Source organism: Narcine bancroftii, chromosome 3 (assembly GCF_036971445.1).
Source record: "Narcine bancroftii isolate sNarBan1 chromosome 3, sNarBan1.hap1, whole genome shotgun sequence".
In the NCBI taxonomy this organism is placed as follows: Eukaryota; Metazoa; Chordata; class Chondrichthyes; order Torpediniformes; family Narcinidae; genus Narcine; species Narcine bancroftii.
The window spans coordinates 103,621,528-103,647,230 of record NC_091471.1 but is presented as its reverse complement, the minus strand read 5'-3'; the positions used below and the strand labels follow the sequence as shown (position 1 = coordinate 103,647,230).

Here is a 25,703-nt window from a genome sequence, read left to right as displayed (position 1 = left end):
GACCCTTCTGGTACAGGTCAATCCACCATAAAAAAAGGCCTATTCATTCACAGAGTATGCTTTGCTCTGAATTCCACAAAAATGGCTGGCCACGAGAGCGGTTTTCTCTTCAGCAGTCAGAATGGTTCTCCCTTTGCAAAATCACTGTCTTTGCAAATGTATCAAATTCTTGAAGGCAACCCTTCCCTCAGTTCTTCCAATGTATCAAATTTCGCTGGGCTGTGACTTGTGCTGTGCTTGTGTGAAATATTAAATGTTAACTGTGACCATTCAGTCCCTCCTGTCTATATTATCTCTTACTGTGATAATCCCATTTTACTAAACGGGAGACCTTAATATTTTAATATATTACACTGAAGCATAGAACCAGCGAGAAATTGTAGCACCCTCAAATTTAATCCTGGTAGGTAGTGATTTTTTTTTTAATGAATACAGATCGATTTATTTATTTACACACAGATAACAAATGAATACACTATGATTTTCTTACGGAATTATTAGAATCAAAATGGTACAGCATAAAGGAGACCATATGGCCCAACAACCATTTCCAGTGTTGGTGATAAGGGTAAGGCAATCGAGGGAATGGAGAATTACAGAGGACATCAAAAATGGTGAGAAGGCTGGAAACACTCAGAAGTTTTTTTAAAAAAGACTACTGGCTTATAAAGTTAGCAGAGGATGCGGAGAGAAGCAATGCTGAATATAGGCTACTCTCAAAAATATTAAAAAAACTGATGCAGTTTTAAAATCAGGAACAGAGGTCTGTCATCTTACATACTAAAATGATTGACAGCAGAATGACAAGTTGATAAAATCCAAGATCCTGTGTTCTACATTCTAAAGGTAGAGTGCAAATTAACAGAATTTCTTAAATCTGTACAAGTCATGAGACAGTACCAGATCTGAACAAAGGATGTGATGAAAGACAAACTAGAATAAGGAACTTTGCTAATTGGAGAGACAAGAGAATATGGAATTGTTTTCTATATAGAGATATGACAAAAATGTCTCAAATTTTTGTGCGTTTTGGCAGGGGGAATGGCAACCAGAGACAACAGATTCAAGATAATTGGTAAAATATCCAAAAGCAAAAAAGAAATGTGATTTTGCATTGACCGGTTTCAAATTGGTATGCACCAACTAAAGCAGGAATGGGCAACCTATTAATTTTCAATTCAGACATACAGCATATTTACAGGCCATTTCAGTTCATGAGTACATACCGGGGGTGTAGGTTAATTGGGTGGCATGGATTCGTGGGCCAAAATGGCCTGTTACCATGCTGTACGCCTGAATTAAAAATTAAAAGGTTGCCTACCCCTGGGCCCTGAAGGGTTGATGCAGCTAGATTGAACAAAGGGTCATTTAAAATTAATAAGATTCAAAAATCAAAAAGAAAGCCAAAGCCAAAGTACTCAAAGTGGCTGAAGAATTAAAACTGCCAATAAGGTTCTTATGAAAATCAAGTTTCACCTCCACGTCAAGGACATATTTCATTTTGAAGATTCTGTAAAAATCTATTTATCTATTTTGCCACCTTATGCTTTGACATTTTAAAATCATAATTATGATGAGTGCCCAGTTAGTCAATGGGCTATTGACAATTGTTAAATACTAAATACTAAAAGGAGAGGGTAATGTGACAGCTAAGCAGTTCCAAAGAGTTAAGCAGGAACATCTGCAGATAGTGGGTTTGTAATGCAATGCACAAAAATGCATGGAGCATCTATACAGAAAGTAAAGGGTAGGACTACAAGAAATTTGGCCTGAGTACTTCAAAGTACGAGCAAAAAGCCTGCAGGTGCCTAAATAAAAAGGTGTGGGACAATTGGAGAGAAAGGAGGAAGGGGAAGGGCATAAGCCAGAGGTGGCCAAACTTGCTTAATGTAAGAGCGACAAACGATAAAGCTCAGATGCTCGAGCCTCAGGAGAACAACAAAATTCACACATACGTTTTTAATGCTACATACACATTTTGTAACAAACATTTTGGTAACAAAAATTTTATATAAATTTTAAAAGACATATTAAATGCAATAATATTTATTCATGCATGCAGTTTTTAAACTGCTAATTTGTATTAGCTTCTATAATCACAAAGACACAAATATATAAAACAGGTCAACCAAAAAAAGATATTTTAATCAGATTTCCACCTTACAAAATTAGTCTTACTATAATCATATTTTTTAATGACTAAAATACAATGCTACAAATATCAGGCTATTAAAGATGCGAGTCGGGCAGGCGAGGGGGAGAGACCGGCCGCCCGAGTCGGGCGGGCGAGCGAGAGACCGGCCGCCCGAGTCGGGCGGGCGAGCGAGAGACCGGCCGCCCGAGTCGGGCGGGCGAGCGAGAGACCGGCCGCCCGAGTCGGGCGGGCGAGCGAGAGACCGGCCGCCCGAGTCGGGCGGGCGAGGGGGAAAGAGACCGGCAGCACGAGTTGGGCGGTCAAGGGGGAAAGACCGGCAGTGAGCCGCATATTAAAGGTCAAAGAGCCGCATGTGGCTCGTGAGCCATGGTTTGGCCACCCCTGGCATAAGTGAACAGATAAAAGTTCATAACATAAGGTAGTGATCATGGGAGATTTTAACTTCCCTCACATTGATTGGGATACCCATACAGTAAGAGGGCTGGATGGGCTCGAGTTTGTCCAATGTGTACAAGATAATTTTCTTAATCAATACGTAGAGGAACCAACTCGGGATGGTGTAATACTGGATCTCCTGTTAGGGAACGAGATAGGTCAGGTGTCTGAGGTTAATGTTGGAGAACAAACTGGGTCTAGTGATCACAACTCTATTAGTTTTAGGGAAGAGCTAGGAAGGGCCTAAAGTTGAGGTTCTGGATTGGAGAAAAGCAAATTTCGAAGGAATAAGAATGGATTTGGGGAGTATTGAGTGGGACATGATTTTTTTCAGGAAAGGATGTAAATGAAAAATGGAGAATAGTCAAAGAAGAAATTTTGAGAGTACAGAGTAGATACGTCCCAGTGAGGATAAAAGGAAAGGCTGGAAGTTCTAGGGAGCCTTGGTTTTCGAGGAATATTAGAAATTTGGTTAGGAGAAAGAGGGAGGTGTACAAGAAATTGAAAGAGGACTACAAGGAGTGTAGAAAAAATCTTAAGAAAGAAATTAGAAAGGCCAAAAAGAGGCACAAAGAGGCTTTGGCAGGCAGAATAAGAAGAAAGGGTTTCTATAGGTACATTAAAAGTAAAAGATTAGTGAGGGATAGAATTGGACCCCTTGTAGATATGGAGGGTAGGCTATGTGAGAAGTCAGAGGAGATGGGGGAAATTTTACATGATTTCTTTTCCTCGGTATTCACTAGGGAAAAAAATATTGTACCAGTTGAAGTAAAGAAAAATAGTGGGAAGGTCATCAATCATTTAAGGATAACCGAGGAGGTAGTGATGGCAGTGTTAAAAAAGATAAAGGTGGACAAATCTCCGGGTCCGGACAAAGTATTCCCAAGGACACTCATGGAGACAAGTGTACAGATAGTGGGGCCATTAACAGAGATATTTAGGATGTCACTCGTCAGAGGATTAGAGGGTGGCTCATGTTGTTCCGCTGTTTAAGAAAGGGTCCAAACGTAAGCCTGGAAATTATAGACCTGTGAGTCTGACGTCTGTGGTGGGTAAGTTGATGGAAAGTGTTCTGAGAGATGGCATTTACAAATATTTGGAAGAACAGGGATTAATAGGTAGTAGTCAGCATGGTTTTGTCAGGGGTAGATCATGCTTAACAAACCTTACAGAGTTTTTCGAGGGGGTTACAAAAAAGATTGATGAAGGGAAGGCTGTGGATGTTGTCTATTTAGACTTTAGTAAAGCTTTTGACAAAGTTCCCCACAGGAGATTAGGAAAAAAGGTGGAGGCATGAGGTATAAATAATGAGGTAGTGAAATGGATTCAGCAATGGTTGGATGGGAGGTGTCAGAGGGTAGTGGTAGAAAATTGTTTGTCAAATTGGAGGCCGGTGACTAGTGGAGTTCCTCAGGGATCGGTCCTGGGTCCACTATTGTTTGTTATATATATTAATGATCTGGAAGAAGGGGTGGAGAATTGGATAAGTAAGTTTGCGGATGATAGGGGGAGTGATATTGGGGACAATGAGGAAGATTACCGTAGCTTAAAAAGAGATATAGGAAAGCTAGAGGAGTGGGCTGAGAAATGGCTGATGGAATTTAATACGGATAAGTGTGAAGTGTTGCATTTTGGAAAGGCAAATCTAAATAGGTCATAGACATTGAATGGTAAACAACTGAGGAGTGCAGAGCAACAAAGGGATTTGGGATTTATGGTAAATAGTACCCTCAAAGTTGATACTCAGGTAGATAGAGTGGTGAAGAAGGCATTTGGAATGTTGGCCTTCATAAATCGGAGTATTAAGTTCAAGAGTTGGGATGTTATGATGAAATTGTACAAAGCATTGGTGAAGCCAAATTTGGAATATTGTGTGCAGTTTTGGTCACCAAATTATAGGAAGGATATAAACAAAATAGAGAGAGTGCAGAGAAGGTTCACGAGATGTTGACAGGATGTCAGGGTTTGAGTTAGAGAAAGGTTGAGCAGCCTGGGGCTTTTTTCTTGAGAGCATAGAAGATTGAGGGGGGATTTCATTGAGGTGTTCAAGATTTTAAAAGGGACAGAGAGAGTCAACATGGATAGGCTTTTTCAATTAAGAGTGGGGGAATATTCAAACCAGAGGTCATGGTTTGAGATTGAAGGGGGAAAATTATAAGGAGAACATGAGGGGAAATTTCTTCACGCAAAGGGTGATTGGGATGTGGAATAAGCTTCCGGCGGAGGTGGTTGAAGCAGGAATGTTATTTACATTTAAGGAAAGACTGGATAATTACATGGAGGGGAGAGGATTGGAGGGGTATGGACCAGGTGCTGGTCAGTGTGACTAGGAGGGTGGGGATTTGTTCCGGCATGGACTAGTAGGGCCAAACTGGCCTGTTCTGTGCTGTATATGGTTATTTGGTTATAAGTGAAGAGACAGCTTGGGTGAAAAGAATGTCAGATGCTCCAACCTTCAACCTTGTTCTGACACTGCTGCCATGGTATTGACTGAGGCATCCGTGGTAAGAAAGAGCACGCTCAGCAGAACCAAAAAACGCATTTGGTCAGATTGATTACAATGCCAAACTCATCAAGTATCTGAAACTGTGTCATAAGATGGTCTTGTATTCCTCTTCATCTACTCTTGCCACAAGACTATCATCAATGTAAATATACACAAAATCGAGGCCGGAGAGTGCATGATCCATAGACCGTTGGAATGTTTGAGCTGCATTCTGTAAACCAAATGGCATTTGAAGAAACTAGAATGTGCCAAAAAAAAGCAATTAGTGTTGTCTTAGCAATATCTGAAGATTCCAACGGAATCGGATAGTAGGTCCACAACAGATCTATTTTTGCAAATACACATATGCCATTCAGGTTTGCTGGGAAATCCTGTAAATTAGGAATATTGTATAGGTCAGGGATGGCGGAATTGTCCACAACACGATAATCACCACACAGCTGCCAATTCCCTGGAGACTTCTTCAGGTCCATTTGCAGTAGTGATGCTCAGCAGCTGTCAGATCTATGAATTATTCCCAGCTCCTGCATGTACTCAAACTCAGCTTTTGCAATCAAAATGATCTGGGAGCAATCTGAGTACTCACTACAACCGGAGGACATCTACATGGTGGGTTACTGAATGTTTGATGTCCCCTTGTTGATATGATAGGATTACCAAGTGACAGGAACATTTGAGCATTCCTCGGACCAGGCAGGAGCTAGGCTGGAGACTTGTCAGGTGGGGGATGACCTTCGAGGGACGACAAATGCACCTCATTTGCAAACAAGTGCTGTGGTCCACAACAAACCAATTCTTCAAGTTCACAGGCAGGGAAAAATGTGACAGAAAATCTGCTCTCACGATGGAAGTTGATATATTTGTAACTGTAAAAACCCACCAAAACAGCTTACTGAGACCAAAATCCAATGTGAGTGACCTCTGGCCATGTCTGAATCTGAAAATCGTTTGCAGCGGACAAAGTGCATGACATAGTAAGATCGCTGCGCTCTTGAGGAGTTAGAGAGATCACAAAATTTCTGCACTGGAATTGACAAGAAATTGACCACCTGAATTGCCCATGACCTAAAGTTGCCTCAACTGCCGGGCCTCATCATTTCTCGGTTGCCATTTGTAGAAGTCACAAGGTGGCTGGCACTACTAGGCTGAAGCACCAAATTTCCAGTGCTGCCAATAAAAACACTGCCCGTTGCCTCTGCCCCACATCCAATCCACACAATTCCAACAAGGCCAGAAAGGTGTGGGGGTGGGGGGGGTGACACATTCCATCTCAGTTGTCTTCTGCTGTCTGGGTGCTGTAGCCTGTTGTTCCAGCTCAGTTTTCTCCCAGTGACTGGGGACTATTGTTAATGCCTCTAGCTGCATTGCAGAGGTTGTGGACATAACGAGATCAGCATATCTTACTAACTCATTGAGGGTGGCCACCCAAAAGACACTTACCAGGTGTCCTTGAATTTGAGGAGACAAATAGCAGAGGAATCTCTGTTTCTATACTTCCCCTTCAATAGAATCTTCTCCAACCTGGAGACTTCTGGCAGGTGATGACCTTTGAGGGACAACAAATCCAGCCTGTGCCACCTTCTCAGCATCTATGACAGCCTTCTATGGATGGCCAAGCTTTCGTCACCTAGCAGTTCAGCAATGTGAGATTCCTGAGCCGGCTGAGTTAGCTCCAAAATGGCAGCCCTAAGGATGTCGTATGGGAATATGAGGGCTGGATTAACTAGAATGTCTTCCACTTCACAGGCCATTTACTCTGGGAGTCATGCTACAAGCCAACATTTAGCAAGTGTGGCCCAAGCATTGAGAACCATGTCTGCGTATTGTTGATTAAAAAAAGGGGGGAACTTCAAGTCTGACCTCCCCAACTGCCACCGTACAGGATTTATTCTCATAACTTTCAATTTTTACTTAAAAGGTGCTGTGAACTCACAGGATCACCACTTGTAGCGACTGCAAGTTAATGATATACAGTACACACAATTAAAAGAACACACTCACTCTTTCTTCAGCACATGAAAAGCGTCAACCTTTTTAATTCTTCCCCAAATCAACCACACTTCTTCCTGTAAAACACCTTTCACCAAAGCCCCCTGCTCTTTTCATTGGCTCTCTGCCACACAGGTGACCGCAATACTCCTTATCACCTACAACCCTGTGCATGGTCCACCATGCTGTTCACACTCCCCCGTTTTGACCTGCGCATGCACATTACTTCTCTCGTGCATCACCAGCGGCAACCAGCTCCACTCTCAACTCATACAATTATGTAACCACAGCAGATGCGGTAAATAGAGATGTGTGTAAGGGCTGAACTGATGGCAGAAGAGGAGAAGCTATGCTTTTTGAAGGAGGACATCACAGATGTTATGGAATGGAACACCTCATCCTGTATGCAGATGTGATGGAGTCAGAGGAATTGACAAAAAAAATACAATCCCGACATGAGACAGTTTGTAGTCAAGGTAACTGTAGAAGTTGGTAAGGTTTGTACAAAATATATCTAGAGGGTTTGTCTTCCGAGATGGAGACAAAGAGACTGAGAAAGGCGAGAATGTTGCCAAAGATGGACCAAGTGCATTTGAGGTCAGGGTGAAAGTTAGAAGCAGAGTGGATCATCCTGGAGGCAGCACCAATGTCATTGATGTAGCACAGGAAGAGAGGAGAAGCCAACAAAAAGGCAGGCATAGCTGATTTCATGTAGGAACCCATAGCTACCCTTTGACTTGGAGGAAGTGAGATGAGACAAAAGAGGAGTCACTGAGGATGAGAACAAGTTCTGTCTGGTAGAGGAGGGTGGTGGTGGAAAGCGACTGGTTGGATACGTTATTGAGAAAGAAAGAGGGTTTGAAACCTTCAGTACGAGGGATGGAGGTGCACAGAGATTGAATGAACAAATCCAAATTAATGGGTCAAAGAAAAGATCCAGTGGACAATCATATACAGTTAAACATTGGAAAAATTGCGCAGGATCTTTGAATATTCCCACCAACAATTATGTAATCTCATGACAATCATATTTAATAGTCGGTATGATCAATGAAACTGCAATCCTCAGCAATATATTTTTCTGCCATAGTTACAATAATTGAAAATCTACCCTCAGTTGCTTAATTCAGTTAGTCAATCCTCAGTGAGGTGACGTCTAATAACATATGCCACCATCATCACCCTGTACAAAAACAAAGGCGAGAAATCAGACTGCTCAAACTACAGGGGAATCACGCTGCTCTCCATTGCAGGCAAAATCTTCGCTAGGATTCTCCTAAATAGAATAATACCTAGTGTCGCCGAGAATATTCTCCCAGAATCACAGTGCGGCTTTCGCGCAAACAGAGGAACTACTGACATGGTCTTTGCCCTCAGACAGCGCCAAGAAAAGTGCAGAGAACAAAACAAAGGACTCTACATCACCTTTGTTGACCTCACCAAAGCCTTCGACACCGTGAGCAGGAAAGGGCTTTGGCAAATACTAGAGCGCATCGGATGCCCCCCAAAGTTCCTCAACATGATTATCCAACTGCACGAAAACCAACAAGGTCGGGTCAGATACAGCAATGAGCTCTCTGAACCCTTCTCCATTAACAATGGCGTGAAGCAAGGCTGTGTTCTCGCACCAACCCTCTTTTCAATCTTCTTCAGCATGATGCTGAACCAAGCCATGAAAGACCTCAACAATGAAGATGCTGTTTACATCCGGTACCGCACGGATAGCAGTCTCTTCAATCTGAGGCGCCTGCAAGCTCACACCAAGACACAAGAGAAACTTGTCCATGAACTACTCTTTGCAGACGATGCCGCTTTAGTTGCCCATTCAGAGCCAGCTCTTCAGCGCTTGACGTCCTGTTTTGCGGAACCTGCCAAAATGTTTGGCCTGGAAGTCAGCCTGAAGAAAACTGAGGTCCTCCATCAGCCAGCTCCCCACCATGACTACCAGCCCCTCCACATCTCCATCGGGCACACAAAACTCAAAACGGTCAACCAGTTTACCTATCTCGGCTGCACCATTTCATCAGATACAAGGATCGACAACGAGATAGACAACAGACTCGCCAAGGCAAATAGCGCCTTTGGAAAACTACACAAAAGAGTCTGGAAAAACAACCAACTGAAAAACCTCACAAAGATAAGCGTATACAGAGCCGTTGTCATACCCACACTCCTGTTCGGCCTCGAATCATGGGTCCTCTACCGGCATCACCTACGGCTCCTAGAACGCTTCCACCAGCGTTGTCTCCGCTCCATCCTCAACATTCATTGGGGCGCTTTCATCCCTAACGTCGAAGTACTCGAGATGGCAGAGGTCGACAGCATCGAGTCCACGCTGCTGAAGATCCAGCTGCGCTGGGTGGGTCACGTCTCCAGAATGGAGGACCATCGCCTTCCCAAGATCGTGTTATATGGCGAGCTCTCCACTGGCCACCGTGACAGAGGTGCACCAAAGAAAAGGTACAAGGACTGCCTAAAGTAATCTCTTGGTGCCTGCCACATTGACCACCGCCAGTGGGCTGATATCGCCTCAAACCGTGCATCTTGGCGCCTCACAGTTTGGCGGGCAGCAACCTCCTTTGAAGAAGACCGCAGAGCCCACCTCACTGACAAAAGGCAAAGGAGGAAAAACCCAACACCCAACCCCAACCAACCAATTTTCCCCTGCAACCGTGTCTGCCTGTCCCGCATCGGACTTGTCAGCCACAAACGAGCCTGCAGCTGACGTGGACATTTACCCCCTCCATAAATCTTCGTCCGCGAAGCCAAGCCAAAGAAAGAAAAGAATGTTTCATATTTCTCTCCTTGACCTCAACAACCAAGGTTGAGTATCTGGGGATGCAAGCTGTTCTTAATAGCATAGCACCAACACAGAAAAATTTCAACAAGCTACAAAAAAAAAGTTGATCAAGAGAATCTTCACTAAGTGGCTTCAGACACTTCTAGAGATGGCCTCATTTGTGGATCACAATCTTACTTTGCTACAGGTTTCAGTACCAGTATCCATGGCCAAACCATTTTTCTGCTTTATCATGTCCACTGGTGGGACTGCATGCCTATCATTCTACATTATTAAACTGCATTCACAACTCCTTTAAAAGAAATTAACTTTGTAAATATTTTTGGTACCTCCAGTGACCAAAACTTGAACAGGAACAGTCATGCCTACACTAAACCTTCAAGGTCAGTGCAGATGTCAAGAATTCTGAAGAATAGGTCACTTCAAGTTTATTCATCTAATTGTACAAGTACAACGTGACGAAAGATCATTCTCTGGTCCTTGGTGCAAATAAATTCAAACACATATACAGACAAGAAAAACATATGCAGTGTAGATATGCATACGCCTGTACCTCTTTGCTGATGCTACCAGCTGGAAGATGCTGTGTGTAAGATGGTAGGTGTCCTCAACAAATTTTGTGCATCTTCTTCAAACAGCGATCCCGGTAGATCATGCCTATTTGTTGGGGGGTGGGGTGGTGCGCAGGGCTAGGGAGCAGTGGGGAGAGACTTCAGTGATCTTCTGTTATTTGTAATGGCCCTGAGGACTGATTTCTGATCTAATGCTCTGCAGCAACCATACCTCACCATGATGCAACTTACCAGGATGTTCTTGATAGACTCTTATAGAAAGTTGATAGGATGGTGGACAGTGGCCTTGCCCACCTCAGTCTCCTAAGGAAGTGCAGTCACTGTGGTGTCCTGACGTGAGGACATGGGGAGATCACTTGCTAATGTGAACTCAGAGGAATTTGGCGCTCTCTACTCTCTCCACTACTGAGTAATTAACATGTTGGTGGAGGGTGGTCATTCCTGATCCTCCTGAAGTCCACGTTGAGACTCAGGATGCTATTCTTGCACTTTATCATGAGATTTTCCACCTCATCGCTGTAGTGTAACTCATCATTGTGATGGATAAGGCCAACTACTGTTGTGTCAAAATTGACGACTGTTATAACTGGATCTGATATTGCAGTCGTTGGTCAGTTGTGTAAACTGGAGCAGGCTGAACACACAGCTGAGGTGTGCCAGTGTTTAGCGTGACGGTGCTCGACGTTCTGCTGCCAACCTGAACAGACTGTGGTCTTTCTGCTTGGAAGTCCAGAAACCAATTACAGAGAGGGGTGTTGAGTCCCTGCAAGGACAGGTTCTCCACCTGGCTCTTGGGAATAATTGTACTAAACACTGAGTTTAGTCGCTCAACAGCAGCGTGATGTATGAGGCGACATTCTCATGGTGGGTCAGGATGGAGAGGAGGAATGGCTATATAGCATCATCAATGGAATGGGTTTGTCTATAGACAAATTGAAATGGGTCCATTGTCTCTGAAAGGTGCACTTTGATGTGTTCCATAACCAGATATTTGAAGCATTTCATAATGGTGTAGGTCAGTGCCATGGGGTGGTGGTCATTGAAGCCTGTTACTGTTGCCCTTTTTGGTACCCAAATGATGGTGGCTGGCTTGAAACCAGTGGAATTACTACAGTGACATGTTGAAGATGTCATAAAGGACATCTGTGAGTTGATCTGCACAGTCCTTCAATACCTAACCAGTTATGTTGTCTGGTCCCACTGCCTTGTGTGAGTTCACCATGGATAAGGTTCTGCTCACATTGGCTTTGCAGGTGACCCATTCATCAGGAGACACAGCTTTCTTCGGCATTGGTCTGTTCTTTTCATTGAACCATGCATAGAAGCTGTTCAGTCTGTCAGAGGGAAACTTTCAGTGTCCATTCACTGTCTATAAAATTCATCAGCAATGGGATGTAATATTCACCACACTCCAGACTATCACCACAGGGGTTAACATTCTGAAATATATCCTACCTAATGCTATTATGAAAGCACGATTTTATAGTTTATAAAATCATGAGTGGCATAGATAAGGCAAATAAGCATAGGCTTTTTTTCTGGGTTTAAGAAATCTAAAATTAGAGGACACAGATTCAAGAAGGGGAAAGATTTAAAAGGAACCTGACGTGCATGTTTTTCCACAAAGAGGGCAGCAGTTATATGGAACAAGCTGCCAGATGAAGTGGTGGAGGCAAGTCCACCCCATCCTCATCATACACTCTTCTCCCTTCCTTTGGGAAGAAAATCCAGTACATGTGCTTGAAAACATGAACTTCCAGATTCAAGGAGTTTCTTTCCTGCCTTTATCACCTTTTTAAATTGATCTTTCACTCGCAAAAGGTGATGCCTTGCACCGTTTCTGACGTAGATTTCTCTATAGCCTGCACTTTGTGGTCCTTTTCTCTATTACATGCACTATTTGACTTACTGTAACACCACTCCTTACACAGTTGTTTTTTATTTGTTTTTTTTAAAAATAGATTTGTCATTATTGTACTAACTGCTGGATGGGTTGACTTGCCTGAATATGTAAGTACTGTATCTCAGTGCATATGACAATAATTCCATTTTTTTTCAGAAGAGTGGTTGATAACAATTTATAGAGGTAAGGTTAGCACACAAAGAAATTGCACCATCCAACATGGGAGACAGTAAATGAAGTTGGACCGCAACTAATTCATCGCGAATATGATCAGATGAGCAGATCCCAAGTCTCATGACCAAGATAACTTCAGACAAAGAATGACACAAGATCATTTGTGAAGATTAAGAAATGAGGATGGAAGTTATGGGTGAGGACTGGAATTAACCATTTGGCCCAATAAATGTTGGGCATTTATGAACACTATTTATCATGGTCAAAACAAGCGTCGCATCACCCTCATCAGTGTCTATGCTCCAACCCTCCAGGCGGAACAAGCAGAAAAGGACAAGTTCTACACCGATCTGCGCAACCTCATTCAACGCACCCCTACAGCCGACAAGGTTGTCATCCTTGGCGACTTCAACGCTCGCGTCGGCAAAGACTCAGAAACCTGGCCAGGAATCCTGGACAAGCATGGTGTCGGCAAGTTCAACGACAATGGGCGCCTCCTGTTGGAGCTCTGCGCAGAACAGCGGCTTGTCATTACAAACACCCTTTTTCAGCAGAGGGACAGCCTGAAGACTACCTGGATGCATCCCCGATCCAAACACTGGCACCTCCTGGACTATGTCCTGGTGCGAGAAAGAGACAAACGAGATGTGCTCCACACCAGGGTCATGCCCAGCGCGGAATGCCACACTGACCACCGGCTGGTTCGCTGCAAGCTCAACCTTCACTTCAAGCCAAAGCCCAGGAACAGTAAAGCCCCCAGAAAGAGGTTCAATGTTGGAAACTTGCAGTCACATGAAGTGAGAGGAAACTTCCAGGCAAACCTCCAAGCAAAGCTCGAGGATGCAATCCGCCTCACGGACTCGTCCCCTGAAACCCTCTGGGATCAGCTGAAGACGACCTAACTGCAATCCACTGAAGAGGTACTGGGCTTCTCCTCCAGGAAAAACAAGGACTGGTTCGACGAAAACAGCCAGGAAATCCAGGAGCTGCTGGCAAAGAAGCGAGCTGCCCACCAGGCTCACCTTACAAAGCCGTCCTGGCCAGAGAAGAAACAAGCCTTCCGTCGCACATGCAGCCATCTTCAGCGCAAACTCCGGGAGATCCAAAATGAGTGGTGGACTAGCCTCGCCAAACGAACCCAGCTCAGCGCGGACATTGGCGACTTCAGGGGTTTTTACAAGGCTCTAAAGGCTGTGTACGGCCCCTCACCCCAAGTCCAAAGCCCGCTGCGCAGCTCAGACGGCAATGTCCTCCTCAGCGACAAGATCTCCATCCTCAACCGATGGTCAGAACACTTCCAATCTCTTTTCAGTGCCAACCGCTCAGTCCAAGATTCCGCCCTGCTCCAGCTCCCTCAACAGCCCCTAAGGCTCGAGCTGGATGAGGTCCTCACCCGGGAAGAGACATCCAAGGCAATTGAACAACTGAAAAGTGGAAAGCAGCAAGTATGGATGGAATCCCCCCCCCCCCCCCCCCCCCAGAGGACTGAAAGGCTGGCGGCAAAACTCTGCATGCCAAACTCATGATCATGAGTTTTTTAAGCTCTGCTGGGACCAAGGAAAACAGCCTCAGGACCTTCGTGATGCCATCATCATCAACCGGTACAAAAACAAAGGCGAGAAATCAGACTGCTCAAACTACAGGGGAATCACGCTGCTCTCCATTGCAGGCAAAATCTTCGCTAGGATTCTCCTAAATAGAATAATATCTAGTGTCACCGAGAATGTTCTCCCAGAATCATAGTGCGGCTTTCGCGTAAACAGAGGAACTACTGACATGGTCTTTGCCCTCAGACAGCTCCAAGAAAAGTGCAGAGAACAAAACAAAGGACTCTACATCACCTTTGTTGACCTCACCAAAGCCTTCGACACCATGAGCAGGAAAGGGCTTTGGCAAATACAAGAGTGCCCCGGATGCCCCCCAAAGTTCCTCAACATGGTTATCCAACTGCACGAAAACCAACAAGGTCGGATCAGATACAGCAATGAGCTCTCTGAACCCTTCTCCATTAACAATGGCGTGAAGCAAGGCAGCGTTCTCGCACCAACCCTCTTTTCAATCTTCTTCAGCATGATGCTGAACCAAGCCATGAAAGACCTCAACAATGAAGTCGCTGTTTACATCCGGTACCGCACGGATGGCAGTCTCTTCGATCTGAGGCTCCTGCAAGCTCACACCAAGACACAAGAACAACTTGTCCGTGAACTACTCTTTGCAGACGATGCCGCTTTAGTTCCCCATTCAGAGCCAGCTCTTCAGTGCTTGACGTCCTGTTTTGCGGAAACTGCCAAAATGTTTGGCCTGGAAGTCAGCCTGAAGAAAACTGAGGTCCTCCATCAGCCAGCTCCCCACCATGACTACCAGCCCCCCCACATCTCCATCGGGCACACAAAACTCAAAACGGTCAACCAGTTTACCTATCACGGCTGCACCATTTCATCGGATGCAAGGATCGACAACGAGATAAACAACGGACTCGCCAAGGCAAATAGCGCCTTTGGAAGACTACACAAAAGAGTCTGGAAAAACAACCAACTGAAAAACCTCACAAAGAATAGCGTATACAGAGCTGTTGTCATACCCACACTCCTGTTCGGCTCCGAATCATGGGTCCTCTACCGGCATCACCTACGGCTCCTAGAACGCTTCCACCAGCGTCGTCTCCGCTCCATCCTCAACATTCATTGGAGCGACTTCATCTCCAACATCAAAATACTCGAGATGGCAGAGGCCGACAGCATCGAATCCATGCTGTTGAAGATCCAACTGCGCTGGGTAGGTCACGTCTCCAGAATGGAGGACCATCGCCTTCCCAAGATCGTGTTATATGGTGAGCTCTCCACTGGCCATCGTGTCAAAGGGGCACCAAAGAGGTACAAGGACTGCCTAAAGAAATCTCTTGGTGCCTGCCACATTGACCACCGCCAGTGGGCTGATATCGCCTCAAACCGTGCATCTTGGCGCCTCACAGTTCGGCGGGCAGCAACCTCCTTTGAAGAAGACTGCAGAGCCCACCTCACTGACAAAAGACAAAGGAGGAAAAACCCAACACCCAACCCCAACCAACCAATTTTCCCCTGCAACCGTGTCTGCCTGTCCCTCATCGGACTTGTCAGCCACAAACGAGCCTGCAGCTGACGTAGACATTTACCCTTCCATAAATCTTCGTCCGCGAACCCAAGCCAAAGAAGAATATGGTTATGACATTAGCACCACATACTGATCGGCCTTGCTGCCAGAATCAAATAAAGTTGTTTTGAATTTCCTGTAACACCCTAGTCATAATGCAAGGTCTATTCCAAACTGTACTTTTTGCGTGCATGGAAGGAAAGGTTGTGATGAGACAAATTCTTAATTACAGTCTCAATAGTTCCATTTGCTATTGCAGGTGAAAAGAGAGCAGCTGGAGATTTAAAAACATTGTTGGGGAAAAAGAAAAGCCCAGAACTTATCTATATATACCAGGAAGTTTCTCAAATAAGGAGCTATTTTGGCAGGCTAAAGCAAGGACTGATGCTTCTATGTGTGCTTCCAATAACAGCAGAATAGTTGCCAGACCTGTTTCAGTTTGCATATCTCAGATTTAGAAAATAAAGACGAGTTGCCTCAACATCTCTGAGGATCTGTCATGGAGCCTCCACATTGATGCAATCACAGGATTATGTGGAATTAGGTAGGAAGTTAAAAAACATGACCTCCAAGGTAGTAACCTCTGGATTTCTGCCGGTGCCACGCGCTAGTGAGGGTAGAAATAGGAGGATGTAGAGGATGAATGCGTGGCTAAAGAGATGGTGCAGGGGGCAAGAGATAAGATTTCTGGATCATTGGGATCTCTTCTGGAGAAGGTCGGACCTGTACAAAAGGGACGGACTCCACTTGAACTGGAGGGGGACCAATGTGCTGGCAAGCAGATTTGCTAGAGCTGTGGGGGAAGGTTTAAACTAGCTTGGCAGGGGGGTGGGGAACAGAGTGTGAGAGCAGTGTCAAGGGAGCATGGCCACCTAGCTAGGAATAAAAAAGATAACAAAGGTAGGATGGAGATTAGGGTAGAAGGTAAAAAAGAGAATATATGTGAGGGTCATTCTCTGAGATGCATATATTTTAATGCAAGAAGCATAGTGAACAAGGTAGATGAGCTGAGAGCATGGACAGGTACTTGGGGTCACGATATTGTGGCAATTAGTGAGACCTGGCTACAAGAGGGGCAGGACTGGCAACTTAACGTTCCAGGATACATTTGTTTTAGATGTGATAGATCAGGGGGTAAAAAAGGGGGAGGAGTTGCTCTGCTTGTTAAGGAGATGGTCTGTAGGGATCGTCCAGTGAGGCTGTTTGGGTGGAATTGAGGGGTGAAGGAGACATGAGGGTGCTAATAGGGGTGTATTACAGACCACCAAATGGGTCAAGAAAACTAGAGGAACAAATGTGTAGAGAGATAACGTATATGTGTGAGAATCATAAGGTAGTGATCATGGGAGATTTTAACTTCCCTCACATTGATTGGGATACCCATACAGTTAGAGGGCTAGATGGTCTAGAGTTCGTTAAATGTGTTCAAGATTGTTTTCTGAATCATTTAGAAGAACCGACTCGGGACAGTGTAATACAGGATCTCCTGTTAGGGAATGAGCTAGGTCAGGTATCAGACATTAATGTTAGAGATCCAATTGGGTCTAGTGATCATAATTCTGTTAGTTTTAAAGTAGTTTTAGGGAAGAGCAAGGAGGGGCCTAAAGTTGAGGTTCTGGATTGGAGAAGAGCAAATTTCGAAGGAATAAGAAGGGATTTGGGGAGTATTGAGTGGGACAGGATATTTTCAGGTGAGGGTGTAAATGAAAAATGGAGGATATTCAAAAAATAAATTTTGAGGGTACAGAGTAGTTATGTCCCAGTGAGGATCAAAGGAAAGGCTGGAAGTCATAGGGAGGCTTGGTTTTCGAGGAATATTGGAAATTTGGTTAGGAGAAAAAGGGAGGTGTACAAAAGGTATAAAGAACAGGGAGCTGACAATTTGAAGGAGGACTACAAGGATTGTAGAAGAAATCTTAAGAAAGAAATTAGAAAGGCCAAAAAAAGGCATGAAGAGGCTTTGACAGACTGAGTAAAAATAAATCCAAAGGGTTTCTATAAGAACATTAAAAGTAAAAGATTAGTGAGGGATAAAATTGGACCCCTTGTAGATAGGGAGGGTAGGCTGAGTGAGAAGTCAGAGGAAATGGGGGAAATTTTCAATGATTTCTTTGCCTCAGTATTCACTAGGGAAAAAAATGTTGAACCAGTTGAGGAAAAGAAAAATGGTGGGGAGGTAATGAAGAATATAAGGATAACCGAGGAGGTAGTGATGGCTGTGTTGAAAAAGATAAAGGTGGATAAATCTCCGGGACCGGACAAAATATTCACAAGGACACTCAGGGAGGCTAGTGGACAGATAGTGGGGCCATTAACAGAGATTTTTAGGATGTCACTGCCCACGGGGGTAGTGCCAAAGGATTGGAGGGTGGCGCATGTGGTTCCGCTGTTTAAGAAAGGGTCTAAATGTAAACCTGGGAATTATAGGCCCGTAAGTCTGACGTCTGTGGTGGGCAAGTTGATGGAAAGTGTTCTGAGGGATGGTATTTACAAAGGTACAGAGATTGCTAGGGAGTAATCAACATGGTTTTGTCAGGGGTAGATCATGCTTGACAAACCTGATTGAGTTTTTCGAGGGGGTTACAAAAAAGGTTGATGAAGGGAGAGCTGTGGATGTTGTCAACATCCCTAGCTCCCTAGAAGCTTTTGACAAAGTTCCCCACAGGAGGTTAGGAAAAAAGGTGGAGGCATTAGGTATAAATGAGGAGGTAGTGAAATGGATGCAGCAATGTTTGGATGGGAGGCGTCAGAGAGTACTGGTAGAAAATTGTTTGTCCAATTGGAGGCCGGTGACTAGTGGAGTTCCTCAGGGATCGGTCCTCGGTCCACTATTCTTTGTTAAATATATTAACGATCTAGAAGTAGGGGTGGAGAATTGGATAAGCAAGTTTGCAGATGATACAAAGATTGGTGGTGTTGTGGACAGTGAGGAAGATTACCGTCGATTAAAAGGTGATTTAGGAAGGCTGGAGGTGTGGGCTGAGAAATGGCTGATGGAATTTAATACAGATAAGTGTGAGGTGTTACATTTTGGAAAGGCAAATCTAAATAGGTCATATGCATTAAATGGTAGGCTATTAAGATGTGCAGAGCAACAAAGGGATTTAGGAGTGATGGTAAATAGTACCCTCAAGGCTGATACTCAGGTAGATGGTGTGGTGAAGAAGGCATTTGGAATGTTGGACTTCATAAATCGGAGTATTGAATTCAAGAGTAGGGAGGTTATGATGAAATTGTACAAGGCATTGGTGAGGCCAAATTTGGAGTACTGTGTACAGTTTTGGTCACCAAATTATAGGAAAGATATAAACAAAATAGAGAGAGTACAGAGAAGGTTCACAAGAATGTTGACAGGATTTCAAGGTTTGAGTTACAGGGAAAGGTTGTGCAGACTGGGGCTTTTTTCTCTGGAGCGTAGAAGATTAAGGGGGGACTTGATAGAGGTGTTTAAGATTTTAAAAGGGACAGACAGAGTAAACGTGGATAGGCTTTTTCAATTAAGAGTGGGGGAGATTCAAACTAGAGAGCATGCTTTAAGATTGAAGGGGGAAAATTATAAGGGGAACATGAGGGGAAATTTCTTTACGCAAAGGGTGGTAGGGATGTGGAATGTGCTTCCGACAGACGTGGTCGAGGCGGGATCATTGGTTACATTTAAGGAAAGACTGGATAGTTACATGGATAGGAGGGGACTGGAGGGGTATGGACCGGGTGCTGTTCAGTGGGACTAGGAGGGTGGGGATTTGTTATGGCATGGACTAGTAGGGCCGAACTGGCCTGTTTTGTGCTGTATGTGGTTATATGGTTACAATAGCAGCTCGCCAGTGACTATACTTTGTGAGTTGTCTGAGGAGATTCAGTATGTCACCGAAGACTGTCAATCTTCCACACATGTACCATGGAGAGCATTCTGGCTGGTTATATCGTTGCCTGGTATGGAGGCACCAACTCTCAGGACAAAGAATAAACTCCAGAGGATTGTTAAGTCGGCCTATAATATCACAGGGACCCGTCTTCACTCCATCTAGGACATCTATGTGAGGCATTGTCTGAAAAATGCAGCCTCTATCCTCAAAGATCCCCACTACCAAGGCCACACACTCTTACCATCAGGAAAAAGGTAAGAAGTCTAAAGACAAACACTTAGCAACACAAGGACAGCTTCTTCCCTGCTGCCATCAGATTCCGGAATAATTAATTATTAAAGAATCAAAGACACCGTCTTACTTTTTGTGCACTATTATTTTTATGCTTTATAGTAATGTCCTTAAGATGGTATAATAAGAATGTTTGCTCTATGACGCTGCCGAAAACACCAAATTTCATGACTTGTTCATGACAATAAATTTTAATTCTGAAATATTTGGCTTCTGGGAGTTCAAGCTTACAATCATAAACAGATCATAGTGTTCAGTAAAGAGATCACACGATCTGTGTTTGGGCTCACAGATGTAGAGGGGAATACATTGAATTTAGTAGATTAGGTTGGTGAATGTACACAAAGTTCTGCCTCACCTGGAGGGTCTGTTTGTGGCCCTGGATAGAGGTAGGGGAGAGAAAAGTAGGGAAAAAAATTTTGTACCTTCTGGGGTTATATCGGGAAGTCCCCAAGGAAGTGGAAAAGTGAGTGGAGAAGGCAAAGCAGAAGAGAGAGTCTAGTCTCAGAGTGAATGATCCCTGTGAAAATCAGTTAGATGTGGGGAGTGGTTGGTTTTGGATCACAATGAAGTTGAAAGTGCCAGATGTGGAGCCTGGTGGGGTGAAAAGCAAGAATGAAAGGGACTGTCAGGGTCACGGAAGAGGGGGAGGGTGTGGGGGAGAGTAGGACAAGGGCACAAGTATCAGAAATGGAGATGGAGACATTCATACCACTCTCCCTAGAAGTTAAACTAGTTAAATATAAATTTTTGAAAGCACCACTGAAGACCGAAACAGTAATGTAGAATCATCTTTGAACTTCTCATAACCAATTTTTTTTTTTTAGATGGGCGAGTTAGTTTCCATCACGAGGCGAGGAAATCCACCAATAGTATAAAAGTTAAAAACTGCAAGTGTTGAAAATCTGAAATGAAACAGAAGTACTCAGCAGTTCAAACAACGTTCTTTAAGAGTGAGTTAATGTTTTGAATTTTTCAGTTATTAATTGCTCCTCTCTCCAAAGAAGCGACATCACTTGTTGACTATTTTTTACATTTGCAGGTCATCAAATTTGCAGGTCATCAAATTTGCAGGTCATCAAATTTGCAGGTCATCAAATTTGCAGGTCATCAAATTTGCAGGTCATCAAATTTGCAGGTCATCAAATTTGCAGGTCATCAAATTTGCAGGTCATCAAATTTGCAGGTCATCAAATTTGCAGGTCATCAAATTTGCAGGTCATCAAATTTGCAGGTCATCAAATTTGCAGGTCATCAAATTTGCAGGTCATCAAATTTGCAGGTCATCAAATTTGCAGGTCATCAAATTTGCAGGTCATCAAATTTGCAGGTCATCAAATTTGCAGGTCATCAAATTTGCAGGTCATCAAATTTGCAGGTCATCAAATTTGCAGGTCATCAAATTTGCAGGTCATCAAATTTGCAGGTCATCAAATTTGCAGGTCATCAAATTTGCAGGTCATCAAATTTGCAGGTCATCAAATTTGCAGGTCATCAAATTTGCAGGTCATCAAATTTGCAGGTCATCAAATTTGCAGGTCATCAAATTTGCAGGTCATCAAATTTGCAGGTCATCAAATTTGCAGGTCATCAAATTTGCAGGTCATCAAATTTGCAGGTCATCAAATTTGCAGGTCATCAAATTTGCAGGTCATCAAATTTGCAGGTCATCAAATTTGCAGGTGACAGGACAGTAGTTGGCTTCATCAGCAACAACGATACGTGCAATACAAAGAGGTGGAAAAGCTCATGAAATGGTGCAAGAATAACAACCTGATTCTCCACATGGACATATCAGGAAATCATTGGAAACTTCAGAAGGTCCAACCACCCTCCACTACACATTAGCTTGGCAGTGGAGAGAATAGAGAAGTATCAAGTTCCTCGGAGTCCACAAAATAAATGACCTTTCCTGGACACACTTGCCAAGAAGGTGCAAGAGCAACTTCATTTCCTGAGAAGACTGAGGAGGGCAAGGCCACCAGCCATCATCTTGTCTACTTTCTACAGGAGCTCTATCGAGAGCCTCCTGGCCACTTGCATCACAGCGTGGTATGGTTGCCATAGAGCATAGGTCAATCCACAGGAGCAGAAGAGCGGCAGAGAGGATCACTGGGGTCTTCCCCTCATCCATCCTGAATCTACCAGGATTGTTGTACAAAGCGGGCTCACAAAAACATTAATGACCCCTATCACCCCACATGCAGCATTTTCCAGCTATTCCCGTCAGGAAATACACGAGTATTGAAGCCAGAACCACCCACAGTGGTGGTTCCCACAAGCAGCGAGACTGCTGAACAACTGGTGAACTGCTCATACAAACTCTCGGAGACTACTACTTATTTAACAATATTTATTTATATATGTATATACATGCTGCATACATTTCATTGGTCTGTATATGTTTTGTCTGTATGTGTTTGCATCGAAAACTGTAGAACATTCCTATGAAAATAAACTTGAACTTTAAGCAGCAATATCCCAACCTTTAGCACTTTGAATATAGAATTATTCATCAGAATATGCTTGATATGGGTCTAAACAGTCACTGACTGGTACTGCATGACCCAAGTCACATTTCAATACTGCAGTAAGCAGACTTCAACAAAGAGTTGTCATGCAGCATATTACTCGGAGTTGAAGAAGTGTTAATGATTCAACATTCAAGCGCAGGACAGCTGTTTCACATAATATTCCTGACAAAACCCCATTCAAAATGTTGCAGAAAATGTGCATACCTAAGGCCGGCCATGTTAACGTCACTCCATTGTTGCTGCTGAGCAGAAAAATAATCTAAACTATAATCAAACAACAACGAGTTATGTATTGACATCTTACACACCAAGCCAGTTGATCACAGTGGAATAACAACTCTTATCGGACTCTCCAAAAAGAAATTAGCAACACAAAAATTGTGAGAATTTCACAACAAATCTCACTGACAGCAAGCTGCATAGCCATCATTTTACTTCAATCGATAAAGGGATTAACCCCTCACTACAAAATTAATTTAGCATCCCAATTTTGTTGGTAATAATGAATTATATTATTTCATTAAATTAACAAGCAACTGAATGGTCAAATGTAGGTAAAATCAACACTGTGGCAGCAAAACAAAGCAAGTTTAAATGATGGAAAAAATAATTCAATGAATAGACTAAAACAATGGATTACAAATGGAAAAAAATGCACTATCATTTTAGATGACATGAGGAACACCATTCTTCCGTTTATGATCCATAAATATTGCCCTTGTATCACAATTATTATTTGAACTTAAACATTATTGTATTTACTTACAGCTGCCACTACTCCAAGACTTCAGGAGAGACTTGATGCTGATTTCGAAAAACACTGAGTCCTGTAGGCTCAACATTATGCCTTTTGATGAGGAGCAGCGATAAGAAGATGTATCACAGCAGCTTTCCCAGCTGTTTAAATATTATAGATTGTATTGGTGTCTCCTCAATCCTTTGAAAAGCAGCCCAACTCTGGCCTGAGGTGTCCTTCTTTCATTATCATGCAGTCTTTCTGGATGACGCACGCTTCCAGTACCAGCAATGCTGAATGCAGATGAACTCAGTCGCCGGCTAGAAAACTTGCTCCACATGGAGGGGACTTTGAAGGTCAATTTCACCTTCCGCAGACCACATCTTCCACGAAGTCTAAACGGTACAAAGGGAGGTCTAGAATGGCCAAATCGAGCAACTGCTGCCAGCTGCTTCCTCTGATGTTGGTAAATACAGTTTAGAAGGGTGGAGCCTGCAGAACAGTTGAAAAGAACTGCTGAGTCGAGCTACCAGAGAAATAGAAATGCACCTCTCCTCGGATTGCCTTGGAGAACTGACAACCTTTCACAAAGTCACATCTGAAGTGCATTCTTTGGCGCTGTTTGCTTCTGAAAAGCCTGGCTCCGGCGTAGTTTCACAGCAGTCCATGACTTCCTACAACACAGCCCACCCAGTCAATAACAGCGACTTCTCAGCATGCTGGTGATGACGCAGGAGACAGCGTCCCATTTAATCTCCCCAAGATAATGTTAGCTGCCTGGCTTTCACTTGGGGGAGGGGAAGAGGAGGTGGCTGCAGGGTGATGCAATCAGTTATGTGGCTTCCCGGCCTATGGTGCAGAATTTTAGATCAGCTTACATTTTTTTTTCTCCCTGGCTGCTGAGAAAATTTCTCTATTTATAATTGCAGTAGAAAAGAAATAGATTATAAAATGAACAGAAATACATTTTACACGTTTGATTTTTAAATAAGATATTCAAGATTCTAAACCAAACATATTGTCTCAGCAATTACATATTTTCATGTATAATTTAACAGAGAAGCAAAATATTTTATCCTAAATTTTATGCAATTTAGGAATTCAGATTCTCCCCCACCTCCCAGGTTCCTTGGTAAAAGTTTCCCTTCAAAAAAAAGTTTTTAAACTGCAGATGTTGGAACTAAAAATCTTACTGATCATTGGTAATGTCTCCGTGAGCCAAAAAAAAACCCAAAAAATGCTGGAAACAGTCAGTCAGGTAACAATTTTAGAAAGAGAAATGGTCAACATTTTGGGTTGAAGACTTTTTTGGTGGGAAGAAGGACCAAAATTAAGTCAACATTTTACAGAAAAGGTTCTATTTCCTACACCTCTGCTGTCACAAGCTCTTCATAATAGAACAAGGATAGAGATTCCCAGGTTCTTACCTTGATTTCAAACTGATCCTTCACAATTTCTGATACGATCAACGAGATTCCTTCAACAAAATTCCACCACAATACACATCTTCCCTTAACCTTTCAATATTTGTAGTGGACAGTTCCCGTTTCAACACACTAATTTTATCCTCAATCTCCAAAACCACTCAGTCTTACAATACTTTCCCATGCTAACACAGAAAATTCAATACACAAAAATGCTGAGGAAATACAGCAGATCATGCAGCCCCCATAGGAGACAAAGATATATAATCAACATTTTGGGCCTGAGCCCTTTATCAAGGTTTGGCTTTGGCTTGGCTTTGCGGACGAAGATTTATGGAGGGGTATGTCCACGTCTGCTGCAGGCTCGTTGGTGACTGACAAGTCCGATGCGGGACAGGCAGGCACAGTTGCAGCGGTTGCAAGGGAAAATTGGTGGGTTGGGGTTGGGTTTTTCCTCCTTTGTCTTTTGTCAGTGAGGTGGGCTCTGCGGTCTTCTTCAAAGGAGGTTGCAGCCCGGCGAACTGTGAGGCGCCAAGATGCACGGTTGGAGGCGATATCAGCCCACTGGCGGTGGTCAATGTGGCAGGCACCAAGAGATTTCTTTAAGCAGTCCTTGTACCTCTTCTTTGGTGCACCTCTGTCTCGGTGGCCAGTGGAGAGCTCGCCATAGAACACGATCTTGGGAAGGCGATGGTCCTCCATTCTGGAGACGTGACCCACCCAGCGCAGTTGGGTCTTCAGCAGCGTGGATTCAATGCTTGCGGATTCTGCCAGCTCGAGTACTTCGATGTTGATGATGAAGTCATTCCAATGAATGTTGAGGATGGAGCAGAGACAGCGCTGATGGAAGCATTCTAGGAGACATAGGTGATGCCGGTAGAGGACCCATGATTCGGAGCCCAACTGGAGCGTGGGTATGACAACGGCTCTGTACACGCTGATCTTTGTGTGTTTCTTCAGTTGGTTGTTTTTCCAGACTCTTTTGTGTAGTCTTCCAAAGGCGCTATTTGCCTTGGCGAGTCTGTTGTCTATCTCTTTGTCAATCCTTGATTCAGATAAAATGGTGCAGCCGAGGTAGGTAAACTGGTTATCAAGGTACAGTATTAGGAAAAGGCAGTCAGGTACCTGAATAAAAAGGTGGGTGGGTGGGGGGAGGGGTGGAGAGAAAGGAAGAAGGCGCAGAGTCCAA

General features: G+C 43.7%; 1 protein-coding gene and 1 long non-coding RNA gene across 2 annotated transcripts in view; one reads left to right on the top strand and one right to left on the bottom strand.

Moving 5' to 3' along the window:
• Nucleotides 1-25,703, bottom strand: part of fryl (furry homolog, like) — a 345,361-nt gene that overhangs the window by 288,398 nt on the left and 31,260 nt on the right. The window lies entirely within an intron of this gene.
• LOC138757430 (uncharacterized) lies at nt 11,662-24,041 on the top strand. The gene is made up of 3 exons (XR_011353592.1): nt 11,662-11,750; nt 20,648-20,773; nt 23,123-24,041. It is a non-coding gene; the product is annotated as an uncharacterized lncRNA (long non-coding RNA).